Source organism: Melospiza melodia, chromosome 1 (assembly GCF_035770615.1).
Source record: "Melospiza melodia melodia isolate bMelMel2 chromosome 1, bMelMel2.pri, whole genome shotgun sequence".
Classification (NCBI taxonomy): domain Eukaryota; kingdom Metazoa; phylum Chordata; class Aves; order Passeriformes; family Passerellidae; genus Melospiza; species Melospiza melodia.
In genome coordinates, this window is record NC_086194.1 from 147,398,060 (window position 1) to 147,414,531 (window position 16,472).

The following is a 16,472-nucleotide window of genomic DNA, read 5'->3' on the forward strand; positions in this document are numbered from 1 at the left end:
ATTTTCCCAACCAGTTCATCATTTAAAACAGGACTGTAAAAGCATTGAATAAGAAATAAAAATTTATTTCAGTATTTACTCACTTGAATACTGTCCAAAGTTCTCCAAAACATAAGGTTAAAATAATGGAGATAAGAAAGAACATGCTATCTTCCTGTGTAGCTCCAGTTTTACTTTGATGTTTAACAGCTCATTATGCACTATTTTTAGTAGTGCTAGGTCAGTTTTCTGTTTTGATTTTATGGGTGTTTCATAGAGTGATCAGTGGGAAATAGTATTGAAACCATACAAAAAATGGTAGTCCTTCAAATTGTTGGGGTTTTTTTCTTATGAGGCACATTTTTTATGTAAACTACTTACGTACTATTTTGTCTCACAGTATTTCCCTCCTTTTAATCCATAGTTACCTTTGAATATGCTTTTCAAATGACTGTGAAAAGCCACTGGTATAGTTGCAGCAAAATTTACATTTTGCTCACTGAGCTTGACAGCCTCTTTCCCATCTTCATGTCACTAGCATTGCCAGACTTTGGAAGACACATATTTCTGTTAAGAAAAAAAGGATTGAGTTCAAGATCTTAAGTATTTTTCTGTAAGTAATTTGCAGTACATATTCTGCCTTACTTTAAAATATCTAAGGATATTTTACATACAATTCCCATCTGACTAGTATATTAAAAAATGTTACTGCCCTGGTTTTGGCACCCAGGTCAGTGGGAGAGGTTGTGGCCAAGACCCAAATGATATTTGATGCCAGCCCATGTCATTGTTGGGGCAGGGCAAAGAGAGCCCCTCTTCTGTTGGGAAGGGCCTTCCTTCTGGGCAGAGAAAGTGAGTCAGGCAAAACAGTCTGGTATTATTTCATTTTGTATGTAAATAATTTCTTTGTCTTATGCCTTTTGTTATTAATATTGTTCTTACTCTTTTCTTATGTGTACTAGTTTGAAAGCAAACCAGTGGGAGATCCCAAGTCAGAAATACAGTTTAATAGGAAAATTAAAATAAATGCAATAATACAGAAACACTGACAGAGCCAGAATTCAGCCTGAGACCCTGTTGGTCAGAGTGTTGGTATAGTTTGATTACATGGTGCTGCAGTCCTCCTGGAGTGACAGATATGGTTCTGTTGAAGCAGTGGTCCTGTAGAAGGGTCTGGTCTTCCTCTGAAGATCTGTTTGTGTAGCTCTTGTCCTCTGGGAATTCAGTGGATAAGGCTGCCTGCAGTGTTCCAAGCCTCAGATTCTATCCAGGTAGGAATGCTTGGTTCCTCCCCCTGGGCAGAGCATCTCACTTTGTGAGATTGCAGTGATTTTTTCAGCCATGCAGTGAGGCTCAATGTCCCATTAACAGAGGATATCCCCCTGGAGGGAGGATGGGTCTTGGAAGAGATAAAGAACACTGCCCCACGTGGGCAGTATTGAACAGCTTATGAAGATGATGATAGAATACATACTTTTGGTACAGCTTACATTGTAACATAAGGCATCAAGTCAGTCCTTTTTTCCAGAAAGGGGTTCTTATCTTAACTTTAATCAAAGATCAAAGTGATCTTTGTCTTTTATGCCTTCCATTCAGGAGGGAGAGGAGTAGCTGATGGCCTTTTTAGTAGAAGTACTAAATTGAGGGAAACAATTTCTAAACCACAAAAATTGTGGAAAATGTTACTGAGTCAAGAATGATATTGCAGTCAAGCTGAGTTTTCTTAAGCAAAATCAACAGGTATTGCTTTCATTGTTCCTTACTACACAGAAAATTATGGATGCTTAAGAACCCATGGCATTCAGCTACTTGTCAATCTTCAGTATTTACAGATCTAACTCAAACTGAATGAAAATACCATAAGATTTTCAGTTTTCTGCATGGAATTGTTTCCGATGAGCAGCACAGCTTTCTTGAACATATGATAAAAAGCAAAACTGACAATTTTTAGGAAGATGTAGCCTTTTTTTTTTTTTTTTGTTTGACTGGCTTTGAGAAAGCCTGTGAAACCATGAGGACATTATACATTTACATATACTATAGACATTCTTAAAAATCTAAATTTCTGACAGTAACTATCTGAATCTGTAAATCTCCCCAAAATATCTGAATGTGAATTTAACTGCATGCACATACTTAAAAGTCATTCAAAAGCATTTTATTTTAATTATGAATTTCAAAAAGACTTGTCAACAAAAAAAAAGCTGATTTTGCAGTTATCAGCAAAAAAAAAAAATAACCTCATAGATCTGCTTCTAATGGAATTAGGTGATACTGTAAAAATGAGGGGAAAAGATATTGCTTTCAATCTTTCAACCATGAACTATTATACTGTACTATTATAACAATACTATGCCATTTTATAAACTGTCATTAGTAATAAAGCTAAAATTTTCTACATTTGCTGCAAGTTTACAACATATCTCCACGGGTTAGTTCTGGAAAACATTTGAGGAGACATATTGCTCGATTTTGCTCATTATTTGAGGCAGGGTTGAAAGCCAGACATGGATTTATTACTGTCACCTCATCTGAGGGAATGGCCCCCAGCTTTCAAAGGCTCAGAGTATTTTTGCTTCTGCTACACTGAAGCATTTCAAGATTGTAATGAAAATCCTGCAGCAACTGAGCTCTGAGTTAAAGTGTTAGCCTGTATTTATTTTTGTTCTAGCCTATGAAAACCCTGCTAGAAAGTGGAAAAAATTATATTATTTGCTTAATTTTCATGACATAGCAAGTATTTTAAGTTCTAATAGCAATTTCTCTTTTTGTTAATTTTGTTTTCTAATCTCCAGGCTTGTGATACTCATCAGAAGACCTATGAAAGTCTTCCAAAAATTTCCTAGTGTCAGTAATATGTACTTGAGGTAAAACTGGTTCAACTGAAAATAAAAACAACACTTGATTTTGTATTACTAGTAAAACATAGCCAGGAAACCAAACTAAAAGAAGCACTCAATGAAATGAGAATCTCATTTTGACATCAAGCCAGTACACATTTCTCTCAGAAGTAACAAAGTATCCAATGTATTTTCCCTGGCTTAAACTTTACTATCAGAAAGATAACTAAAAATCCTCTTCCCTCTATTTAAAACAAAATCAAAAAGGTAATAGCCAGTTGATTTCCGTTTTGACAGCATGAACTGTGTTAGGACATCAGAAATGGAATCTCTGACCTGGGGCAGATACAAGTGGTCAAAGAGTTCAGTTGAGTGATCAGGTATTACTGCTGATGAAGAATCTCATCCATCAAACAGCTTGAGGGGAGAGCTGAAAGAACAATGAAAGCCAAAAAAGAAAGTGTTTTGCTTTTTTGCATTTGACTTAAAAATAAGTAAAAGCCTTATTTTCTTAAGGTTTTTGTAATCTACCTGTAGTGTTACCAGAAAGTTGCCTATCTTTAGGGTAAAAAAAAAAAAAGCTTTTCCCTGCAATAATGGCACCTGCTTACCTAAGTTTCCATCATTATTCTGATTTACATTTAGAGGAAATCTAAGCTACTCTTTGGGATGATGGAATCAAGCAGAGCTCCTGGAATCTTAAGGCTCAGTACTGAGGTGGAAATGACTTGGGCCTCAATTGGATGGAGTAAGGGCTAGATGACTGGGATAACCCGCAGGCACTTGGTCTAAAGGAAAGTCCCTTGGTACAACCCATGGCAGCAGGAAACGTGCAGACCTAACCCAGAGAGTCAGATCTGGTGAGATGAGAAATAACTAATTGGCTTTTTTGGGTGGGGAGGGATAAGACCACTCTCTGGCCACTCCATTAAGGCTGCCAAAGAAGCAGGATGGCACTAGATTTAAAGGTGATCAATTTTTTTATTTTCATAAGGAAACAGTGTAATGGGCTCTCCAGCAAGGGAATGGGAAGGCATATTCCCAAACCCACATAAACAGCACCGGTTCTGTTTGACTGCAGAAGGAAATTTTGGATCCTTTCCCTATTAGCATATCTTTGTTTTAAGGAGCTATTTGTGGTTTCTGATGTTTTCTAATTTACACATATATTAAAACAATATGATGCACAAAAATTTAGGAAAAAACAGCTGAAAGCAGTAAGGAAAAATCTCAGCAAATTAAAATTCAATGGAAATCCAAACTGTTGTTCTTTTACTAATTCACAATTGAGAATGTCTGTAGCTTACTTAGAAGGTACTCATTATTTCTGAGTTGCAATCACAGAAAACTAAAATTAGATTTATACTTTATATCATCACCCTCATTTGCAGACAAGTGACTCAAATTTTTTGGAATTAACTTTCTCCTGTATGAGACCTCTCCCCTTCTGTCTGGTTTTAATTCTGACTACAAGGAGCAGCTCTTCCAGTCATTTCATTATTCAGCTTCTTAATAAACTCATGGGGTGGAGATATTCAAAAATCCTATAGTCATATGTAGTCATTAAAGAGATTAAATATGTATTAGAGGCAGTCAAAAAAGTGCATTATCTCTCTTGGCTTTCCTGAGCATATGGGAGTGGTATCTAAATATTTTCTTTTGCAAAAGGTTTATGTCTGCAACATCTGAAACACTCATTTGCCCCTGTACTTTTGAAACACTCCTTGACAAGGAAAATAAATTTCCTGCTTTCTCTTTATAGTCATCAGTGGGGCTACCTGTCTACATTCCAGAGTATGTTAACAAATCATATTGCATAGCTGAAAGCTGCCTCATTGCTTTCAACTCAAATTCACAACTACAGCTATGTAAACATGTTCTGGACTTCTAGAGTTGCAATTTTAATGGTTCATGATCTCATACTGTTATTGTTTATTGTAATATGATAAACACATTGAAGTAACAATGATACATTTAGTTTAACTGATTTAATAGAGTACTCACAGTATAAGGTTTTTCCGAAATTAGTGTATAAGCCTGCTACTGTCAATAGAAATTGTTTTACAGACTCCTATTTTGATATGATCTTTCTGGAAACAGATATTTATTTTTGAAGGCCTTGTTTACAATTCAAAATAATTTACTTTTACTAAGGAAACCTGTATATTCCTAAGAGCTACTTAGGAGCAAGTGGATCAACCAATTTGGGTGGGGGGTCTGTTATATTCAATATTTATTTAGAGTTGGAAGGGACCCACAAGGGTCATCAAGTCCCCTCTTAAGTGAGTGGCTTATGGGGAGATTGGACCCACAGCCTTGGTATGACTGGCACTATGCCCCAACCTCGAATCTCAGCAATGGAGAAGAGACATTCTCTGAGGGAGGGTACAGCTTGAGCAGTAAGCATTTTATATCTAGCTGGAAACATTTATCTTACCTTTCTACCAAAAAGCAGTAAATAATGTCATAATATGCAATGGAATCATCATTGTCTTTAGCTACTGCCAGCATTTCAAATTATCCTTTTAATTTGTTGGCATTTATTTTGAGCTAGTAGATGAATGCAACTCACAGTTGGGGCAGCTCAGAGGTAAAGTTTGCGTGACACCTGCACCAGCCTTAAATATGAGCCAGAGCTGGTTTTGATTCTGCTTTTCTGAGCACTAAATTCACCGAAGTTCTGAAATGTAAGAAGTGAGGATTATTACACACAAGTAATTTCTGAGCATTTGAAGAGAACAGGGTATGCAACTAAATCCTGATCTGGATTTAATGTTTAGACATACCAACAAATTTACAGCAATAAGAAGATGGACTGATATCACTAAAATTAGATACCGGCCAGATTTTTCAGTGGAGAAATAGATAATGAGAATATATTTTTATTTCTAATGAAAATGTTTTCTTACTAAGACTTTCAGTCCTGGACTTGGGCTATGTTTTTTTCATATGCTCAGACTTTTCTCACTCTACGCCAGCTCTCCTGATAATGTACATTATCAGTGTGAGCTCATTCTCATGTAGTTCTTTGTATTTCTCAGAATCTGGAGATTGAAGGAGCAATTAATTTGGCAAGGATAAAATTAAATAGACACATCCAGAAATATTGGAAGCTTACTTGTTGATGCTGGCTACAATGACTATCTATTTTTATTGTACTGTTTTTCTTTGCAATACACCATTGCAAGCTGGAAAATACCCTAAAAGCTGAAAACAGGCTTGGAATGTTACAGTCTAATCATCATTACTCTCCACTAGAATTACTGACAGCATCAATTAATAGTTTTAAATAGTTCAGAAAGTATAAAAATTAAATGCAGTTAACTTCAAACTAAGCCCTACCTTGTGTTCTAATTATGTTTCAAAAAAAATACTTTTGTGAACATACAATTTGGCAACTACAACTTCAGGTTGCAAGAGAAATGGCCTAGGGAGGTGCTCTAGCTTCTGAATGGCAGGCACCAAGGAAATCAAATTTTCAGTGGGAAGAAACAGATCCTGAAGTAGGAGGGAATTCTTGGCTTGTTCATCACATGCCTCTCTAAGCAACTTCTCTCAAACTTATGTCAGTGCAAAAAGGAGATGTGCAGCATTGCTTTAATATTCTGTCTGCTAATGGCAGTATTTAATCTCTATGTTAGAAGCAATGTTTTCATAATTGCCATAGATTTATAAATCCTAACTCATGTATTTGCACCCATTTTTCCTGTGAAGCTTTGATAAAGTTCATCAGAAAGCAACACTCAGGAGGGATTTTTAACTGATTTTTGGTGTGGTGGAGATTTTGTTTGAATAGAGAAAATCCCACTTCTTCTCTCATTTTCACACGAAATAAGAGCTGCTCATAGAAATTCAAGTTCATCCAAAAACTTGAAAACTCTGGAGGGAACTTCTACCATAGAGAATCTGGTATTTGTCTTTTGATTACAAAGCCCTTTAACAGACAAAAAAGGATTTACAAGTGCAACTACAGTTTCAAAGTATGGTTTTAGGATACCAAGACTACTTAATGATGTGGAAAGGTTTCCACAATGTCTGGTTTGCTATAATTATATGATAGTATATCAAAATATGTAAAATTGAGAGCAGAGGCAAAAGGCAGTTTTGTGCTATTGGTGCAAAGTTGAGTCTGTTTAATTTAGTAAAATTGCTATTGTGCATGAATGTAACGAATCATAAAATCTGTTCCAGTGGTTTTCATTGACTACTGCGTATGCAAATCCTTACCTTCAATTTAAATGGAAGACCTTAAGGGAACTATCTCAATTGTAAAGGAGAGAGAATTCCAGTGGGGAAAAACAAAACAAAAACCACCAAGAATAATATGCCACCTTCATCCTTACTGCATTCCGGGGAGGAGTTTATCTCACCAGCAAGGAATGAAGGTCTTGTGTCAGCAAGAGAGATTCTCTTACATCTATGCAGAAGTAGTGACTCTTAGACATAAGTTGATAAAGCAATGCCATAAGATGAATGAAAGTTTTAAAAGAAATATTCTGATTAAGAATTGGACATAGGTTCTGTACCATTGCTATTTTTGTGCTGATATACAAGATTAAATAATGATTTTATTACAAATCTTCATTTTATGCAATATTTTAATCAAATGAGATAATTAATAGAAGTAGAAGGGGAAAAAAAAGGTGTTTAATTAGACAATTTTTAATTTTATTATCCAGAGCTCTCAGGAACTAAATACCACTATCAAAGCCAGATAAGCATATGGGCAGAAACTAGTTAAGCCAAGTTCCTGGTATCAGACAATTATGTTAAACATGTGCTGATTTCCAGGTGCAGGCAAATATCTCCACAGGAACAGTGTCACTACAACTAGAATTTAATAAATTGGAACTAACTTCTATACCACTCAATGTATATCTCACCTGCCATATGAGATTCAGTCATTAGTGGGATGTCTGTGATAACTTTTGGTGAGTAGCTTTTAGTTTGACTACTTGATATACAAAATGTCTAGTTTTGTGATGTTTTAGCCTGTTAATTGCTACATTCATTTGGCTCTGCACTATAAATGATAAAATGATGACTTCCAGTCTCTTCTTCTCACACTTTTACAAGCTTCTGCTGGATCCCCTCAGACATTCTTTTTTCAGCTTGCCAAGTCACAGCCCACATAAGATGTTCTTTGTACAGAAAGCCTTTCACCTTTCAGATGTCCTCTCTTCCTGTTCCAGTCTTGGATCTTTCCTGAGATGGGGGGCAAGGCCTGTGCAGAGCAGGCAGGACACTTGCACTTCCTAGAGTTTACAGTGGCATACTGATGCTCTGTTCATTGCCTGTTCAACGTATACTCCGAACACAAGTATTTCTGCCTGTCTCACTTTACACCTTTGTACTTTGGAAACAGACCATTCATAAGTAAAGTATTTCCTCTGAAAACTTTTTTTCCAAATATTGTGCTTTGCTTGGCAGTCTGCACATGATAATAGGTCCCCATATATTGGTATGAAACAGAAAAGTGTTGTTTTAATTGAATATGAAATTAAGAGTCTTACTGCTTTTTAATAGCAAATCAGGAAAAATCACTCCTCACTCAAAGCAAGATAAAATTATGGCATGAAAAATAATTAACTACATTGTAATATGAACACTTTGTCCTTCTAGAAGAAAGCATTAATTGGTTATCTCATCTGAAGTGAGCTAGATCTGGGAAAGAGGGGAAGCTTGGTCTGGTTCTTATAGAGATTTCAATATCATGTAGAGATAGAGGAGAACTCATTAAAAAAAAATCAATAAAATTTGAAAGAGTCTTCATCATTAATAGAATTTGAATAGTACCATATGTATGAATCTACAGTTATGAGCAATATTCATACAACTTGAACTTCCAGACCCTAATATATAGAAAATGAGAAACATTACCCTTTTTTCATTCTCTTTTGCCCATTATGGATAAAATTACAAGCCCCTATTGGATAGCATAAGTTCCAAACCAGGGATCAATAGTTTATTCAGCTGAAGGAAGTGAAATGTCTACAGATATCTACAATCAAAAAAATGAAGACAAAAAGAAGGTTACATATTTATACTGACTTTTAAGGAAGTTATATATTAAAATTACTCTAAGTGTACATATTAAAATCAGATATAAAGTAAAGAAAACTCTTTTGTGAATGTGGAAAATTACTTTAGCCAACAGCATGGAAGAGACAGAACTGCTTTGAAGAGATGAATGTACCAAGAATTTGCATTGGTGTGGCAACTGATGAACATGAAAATTCACCAAGAACTTGGGCAACCTTGAGCAACCTTCATTTAGATTTAAAACCAATCTCCCTTTGGTGAAAAGCCACTGAAAATATAAGAAAATAATAATTTTCTTTCTATATTAAGCTTCTTTAGTGCATTTTATATAAACCAGTTCCAGCTGAGGTTAACTCTGAAATCCACAGTGTACCCTAATACCTAGTGCTAAGGTACTGCTTTTTATTTTGGCAGTGTTGTTACTTTCACAGTCATAGGTCAAGAGATAACTCTTTGGCGCTAGAACTGTTTTTCACATGGTTTAACCCACTTTTGTGCGAAGTCCTCCAAATCTGAATGTTTCCAGTGACTTTCTGATACCATAACCCTTTTGTAGTTAAAGTAGATCTAGTAGTATTGTTCGTCTTTTTGATAATTTGCAGTCAAAAAAAGGAACTTTGACTTACGGGACAATTTAAAAGGTACCTTAATTGCAAAACAAAAACTAAAACCAATTGGTGTTAAGTTTTTCTTCTTGAATGCATTAGCTCACTTGCATTAAGGACTTAGTCCAAGATATGGAAATCAGGTAGAGGTAGGAGGTAATATGGTTGAAGTTATCCTGAATTCTAATTATTTGCTTTATGTAATCTGCAGAAGCAGCCAGAAAGGGAATCAGTACAGAAATGCAGAGACATTCCTCTGAACGCCTGCAGATTCTTCTCTGCAGAAATGGGCAGGGAAGAAGATAGAAAGGGATCAGGCTGGGATCAGAAGGGGTTGTGTTCTGGTTCTTTAGAAACATAAATCTCCTTTCTGAAGCTGGAAACTCTTCTTAAACAGACTTTTAAAACTGCTGAAAACACCAAAAACATATTTAGTGGTCTGTGTTAACAAGTAAAATTGTGGATAAGCATGATCTTTACTGAGACACTAAACAGATTCAAATGTGACTCAGACACACTGAGGCATATAAGCTAGTAAAAAGGTATCATTCTGCATTGACAATTAACAAATGAATGACAATGTCTTGTAACTCACTAATTTAGCTGAAGTGTAGGAAGGCATTAAAAGGATAACAAGTAGGGAGTGCAGAGACAACTGCTACACTTAAACATTTTAATGGTATCTTCAGGTTCATTAGTTAGTTTTAGATATTAGCCAGAATGTTTTATAAATCACTCCTGCTATCTGTAACGGACTTATCAATCCATAGTCAGATCTAAGTTTCTTAAACTTCTAACTGTACAACCTTGTTCAGAGGGGCTCTGTGTCTATTTCCTCAGAAACTGAGAAAAAGTACAAAAATAGATTAATGGATTAGGGAGCTTTGGAAAGCATTTCTAAAAGAACAGAAAGAGAGCTTACATTCTTCCCCCTGTGAAACATCCAACAAACACCTGTGGGCTTACTCTATCAAATAAATAGTAATGGAATTACACCATCAGAAAATTCACCTCCCATTCCCTTTCCTCCTCCTTTCACCATTTCTTTGTCCCTTGAGAGAAGCCATGTGGCTTTGTGGTAGCTGGAGAGATATTTTTCTTTTGTCACAGCAACCAGGACTAAAAAATTACATGCACCAACATTAGAGGCTGAGGAGGTACAGAAAAAATTCAGCACTGAAGATACACCAAGGAATATCAAAATGATTCTATTTCACTGTAAATAAACTTTATTTCATAGGTCCAATCCTGCCGTAGTGTCTCTGCCTTCAATCCTCCTATATTTATATAGGCAGTGTAAATGAAAATTAAAATAAAGTTTACAAGGTAGGCTCGAAGTGCTCTTTCTTGGTGACAATCAATGTGTTATTCGTAAAGATTTGTGAATAGTTTCTGTTATTAGCAAACCATCTCTTTGATGGTTATATACAAAAAGAACACAGATTAGTTTCATTTAACCCCTGCAAATCAAAGCTGAAATATCAAATAAACCAGTAAGCAGTAAAAAAATGCACTAATGTGGCAATTTCACAAGCTGGTACTGTGCAAAATGAGTTTGTAGTTATAGGTCAGTTCTGTGAAATTTTCCAACACCTACTTCATTAGTCCGTTCTAGTTGAATCTGTTTCCTGACACATGAATTGTTAGTGAGTCTTCACATACCTCCTAACTCTCATGCAAGTGAAAAAGATGTTTCTGCTTTGGGGTTCTCTTTGAGCTGATCAAAAAGCCCTTCTTGCTAGAAACGCCAGCCAGGGGTCCAGCTTCTCCTACAGGGCAGGAAGTTGCCTGGCCAGAGTTCTCCTCCTCCTTTCTTACCATACTCAGTGCTCCTTCCAAGTCTGTCTCTAAAGGAAACAAGATCTACAAATCTGGCACCAGGGTCACTTGTAAAATGCCTGCATCACCTCTGACAGCCTAAGAAGAATGAACTTTTCCTGGCTGGGTGCTCTCAGGAATTGTGGTAAGGATGGCCCATCTGACCTGAGTTTGTATCCCAAGTGAAAGCAGCAGTGCTGAGACACCACATTTATTTTTTTAATCAGCTCTAAACAGTTTTCACATCTCCTCCCAGTCTTCCTGGAAAAGGCTCAGATTCAGTTTGGTTTAAGCACTGGGCAGAGGTTCAGTGAGACTGCATCCGAAACAGCAGTTTTCCTGAGAAGAGAGATTCATGTTCAGAAGAAAAATAAAGTAAAGAAGAATAAACAGTTGAAGAAACTTAAAGCCTCTTCCTACCTCCGTCCCTATGAAATATCAGCAAGTGATTAGATTGTATTTCTCCTACTCATTTTCTTTAATATAAGAAAGGGACACACATAGTTTAACTCCCAGCAGCAACTCAGACTAGTGTGGAAAATGCAGTTCTCTTCTGGACTCTATTTATGTTCAACCTATTAGATAAATGCTCAGCCAAAGTCTCCTCTCATTTACACAAAGAAACCTACCAGTTATAGCATGGATTCATTGTTACATGAGGAAGAATTTGTTCCAGTCCCTTCTATATGCCCTGCACTGTCAATTAACTCCTCACAAAGATCTCTGGTACCACCTTTGTGCCCAAATACCCTCGGGCTTAAATGACTTTCAATGCCTTTTTCTCCAGCCTTGAGACTCTCATCGTGGCAGCTTGGCTTTGGAATAGGTGCTGAAAGCTGGGTTAGATGAGGCAGTGAAAAATTACTTGATAGTGTGCTGAGGATTGACGTGAAGGCTGTGTTGGCACTTGTGTGAGTTAATGAGATTACACAAGAGTAATTCAATCAAATTATTCAGGTCACCCCAAAATCTTCTCACTTTAGCTGTTCTTGTAGCAGGTCCAAAATATACCATAAATGCTCATTTAGAGCAGTGAAAGTATTTTTGCTCAATATAGCTTGAACAATTCCAAGTATATTGTAATATTATTTAAGGAGATAGTACTGGTCTTCCTAAAATGCTTGTTTCTTGGTTGTTTAAGTTTGAAATATACAACATAGAGAAATAATTCACAAAATGTCTTTCATCTTCAAAGGTAGTGTAGCACAAGAAAAAATAGTTTAGATACCTGTAGAGGGTTTCTGCCTCTCTCTTGCTCCCCCCACATATGTATTTATTAAAATACATATTTTTAAATGGCCTTTTAAGGCACTCCCTAAAGAAAACAGTAATCCAGTAAGTGGAAGGCATTATGAAAACAACTGAAAAAGATATTGAACCAGCAAGACAACCCTCTGCAGGGACGAACTTCAAATTTGAAGGGCACAGCACTGAAGGCAGACTGACTGAAGGAATTCCTTCTGAAACCTGGTGTTGACAGGGTAACAGCAGTGCTGGCTCCTACAAGAGCATGCCAGCATATAACTCAATATGCAAGCTGTGACATACATTAGCTAAAATTAAAGAAAACATTAGTCAAATCAAGAGAATGGATTCTCAGCTGACAATAGGGTCAGTAGTAAGAATGTAAATTCAAATGTGAGACTACATCTCCCATCAATGAGATCAGTCATGATGTATGTGGCTTCTGCGATTAAATTTGTGACCAACACCAGTAGAGTTTTCATAAGATAAAATGGAGGAACAATGAAAGGCATATGCGACTGCCTGTCTGCGTGTGGATCTCTTAAGGATCTTTTCCTTACTAATACTTCTTTATAGATGATCACCAGAATCAAGGGCCTCGGTGCAATTTTATACTTCCTGTACACTTTAATATGGCCTAAAAAATGGGAAGAAGGGAATACTCCCCAGTACTGCATAGTTTTAACAGAAGGTTTCTACAACAGCTCAAACCAATTTTTAGCATTCAAAATAACATCTTCTGAAGGCTCTATCTTGTTAAAGAATGATGTAGGGAAGGAAATACCTTGCACACAGCACATGCTTTGCAGCTGTCCAAAGTCAGTGACCAGGGATAATAAAAATGTTGGGCAGACACAGAGCTTTTCTGGGTCTGGAGGGTGTGATGTGGGAGAGACCTGCAAGGCTCTTTGGAGAGGTATAAATAATGGGAGAGGAGAGGAGAGGAGAGGAGAGGAGAGGAGAGGAGAGGAGAGGAGAGGAGAGGAGAGGAGAGGAGAGGAGAGGAGAGGAGAGGAGAGGAGAGGAGAGGAGAGGAGAGGAGAGGAGAGGAGAGGAGAGGAGAGGAGAGGAGAGGAGAGGAGAGGAGAGGAGAGGAGAGGAGAGGAGAGGAGAGGAGAGGAGAGGAGAGGAACCAAATATTGCAAGTTAAAGTACTTTTCATCATTTACACTTTCATCAAAAGGCAAACATATCATCAAAATATTTTCTATTTTAAGCACGAAGTTACCATCTCCTTTTAGAATATATTTGGCCTGCTCTGTTTTTTCTGTATGCTGGTATGAACTAACAGCAGTTTTATTTTCATTATCTGGTAAATCTATTATCTTGAAATATCCTTCTGTAACACTCTTCTAGCACATCTAAAATTAATATATTGTAAGGGAACTGTAGCCAAAAGCTACATAACCTCTCTTATACATTAATTTTTAATCTGGGTATGGAAACAAGCCCTCAAAATATGAAAGTTCATTCTGACCTTTTAAATATAAGATATTAATTTGATTCATGCTTGATAAATGAGTTTTTAAGATGGGAAGTTTTAGGAGGAACTTCTAAGTATAGCGCAATCTCCATTATGTTCACTTGCCAATCTTACATATTTTTATAAACCATACTTTTTTCCATGAAGTAAAATTTTGTAATGGTTTTACAAACATTAAGTGCGTATTTTCAAGTAATTCTTAAGGTTTTAATTCCTCAGTCCAGTTATGTTCTATCCTTACACTGTTCTTAGGAAAAGAAGCATGCTACTGTTCTTCATTCATGTCAGAAAAAGCCTTTTTAAATTTACACCAAACAAGATTGTTACTTAAAGAGATTTTTAAGAATAGATATTAAACACTTACTGCTACATTTAGAATGTAAAGCAGGAACTGTGAGATATATGTCAAGCACTTATAAGAAATATACTAAGCAAGGGGATCATACAACCTTTACATCAGCAATAGGTGTTCTTAATCCAAAATTTAAGGTGAAAAATTTTTGTTATGCAATTTTAATCTCAGGTAAACTTTAGCAAGTTGTTATTATGAGGATTCTTCAGTATCAACAGAGGGAGCTGCAGTGTGGCTGAGGCTGGAGCACCTTCATCCCCCTCAGAGAACCTCTGGAGCTTGTCCAGTCCAGTCCAACTCCACTTGAGCAGGGTCAGCCAGATATGGCTGCTCCTGTCCAGTCATGTTTTGAATATCTGCAAGGATGGAGACTCCACAACCTCTCTCAGCAACCTGTTCCAATGTTTGATGACCCTCATAGCACAAAAGCTTCCTCTAACATTTAAATGGAATTTCCTGTATTTCAATTTTTGCCCATTGCCTCCTGTTCTGTCACTGGGCACCACTGAGAAGAGTCTGCTTCCCTCTTCTTCACTCCTCCCTGAGCCTCCCCAAGTCAGGGCTGAACAGCCTCTGCTCTCTCTGGCTCTCTTGATTTGACAGATATTTCAATGACTGGAGCCATTAGCAACCCTTTCAGAAGGAATTGTGTGTATATTATATCCTAGTTGTACTGGGCTCAGAGTTGGATGTTTTGATGCACAAAAGTTCAATGTGCCTTCTGTGTATAGTTGTTTACTTCATTAGTAAACTTGTTGAAGTAGTGTGGTGAGAGAAGCACATTTTAACTTTCCATCTAGCTTGTGTATAGAATTTTGCAGAAGTTATTCTGAATTTTGAATCATTCAATGTGTATATCAAGATATACTGTACAGAAATCCAAACTCATTTTTTATTTTCCATAGAATGTGCCATGGTTATCACAAATGGCAGTTCATAATTCCATCTGAACTGCTGGTAAGAAAGCAGTGAAGATTTTTATTTTTCACATTTCCTTTTAAACTTGATTCCCAGAACTTCTGTGTTCCGTTTCATTGTTACAGTAATGTGAGGACTAATGAGTTTATTGACTTAATAGATAGTTTTCAATTCAGAGGAAAGAAAAATTCATAGAAACAAATTGTGCCTAAGATCTTCTGTCATCACTGAAAACATCTCTCCATTAGAGGGTAATAACTGTCTCCAACAGAAATATATTCAGAAACTGGCCCAAGAATTATTGTCTGCTCATATCAGATACCATTTCAAGGGCAGATGAATAGACACTTCCACTGCAGGAAATAGAATGAAAAGCTAAGGCAAATAAAAAGCTCTGAGCAAGAAGAGCAAGGCACAGAAGAGTAAGGCAGTATAAAGCCCAGTATCAGTGCACATGGACTTTTTTCGGCACTGAGTTAGGAACTGATAAGCATCTTCTCACAGGAGCTGGCAGTCACCTAAAAGCCAACAGCCATTTGCAGTTCTGAACAGAGATAACCAAAGCCACAGAACACATGTGAACTCTTAGTGTGCACACACATTTGTACCTGAAATGGAGAGGGGAATATAATTTCCCATCAATTGCATCTAAATCACCTAATTTTGCATTTCTAGCTCACTGCTTTGTCAGTTATACACCTGGCTGATTTGAAGGTGTCTATTTTTTTAAAGGAACATCTTCCATAAATTATGTTTCTTTTCCATATTTTCTCTTAGTTTTGCCTTTTGTTTTGCTAAGGCTTGATATTGAAAACCTGGTAAAGTAAGGGCAATGGATTTTAACAAAACAACGAGGAAGATTCTTAGGCAAAAAGAATAACAAAATTTTACTATAAAACTATGTTTACTGGAATTATGTTATTCAACTTCCACTCATGATATTAAAAATATTTTATATTATGAAAAAATGTATCATTTAGGAAATTTTGAAGTGTATAACACTAGAGAGATATCATTATGTTGCTTTTTGTCATCATTATACTGTTCCAATTTAAAAATTTTATATCTATTCTCCAATGGCTGTCTTCAAAAGAGTGTTTTCTACTTTTTCCTCATTGAAAGTTTATTTTTCCCAAATTTATTATAAAATCTTGACATCTGTTCATAAAAGAACAGCAAAACTTATCTTC

At 36.4% G+C, this 16,472-nt stretch overlaps 1 long non-coding RNA gene across 1 annotated transcript; it reads right to left on the bottom strand.

The window, feature by feature from the left end:
• Window positions 1-481: 481 nt before the first annotated feature.
• Window positions 482-13,372, bottom strand: LOC134430481 (uncharacterized). The gene is made up of 4 exons (XR_010030836.1): window positions 13,314-13,372; window positions 5,392-5,499; window positions 3,156-3,249; window positions 482-546 (listed from the first exon to the last, which is right to left on the bottom strand). It is a non-coding gene; the product is annotated as an uncharacterized LOC134430481 (long non-coding RNA).
• Between the last annotated feature and the right edge of the window lie 3,100 nt (window positions 13,373-16,472).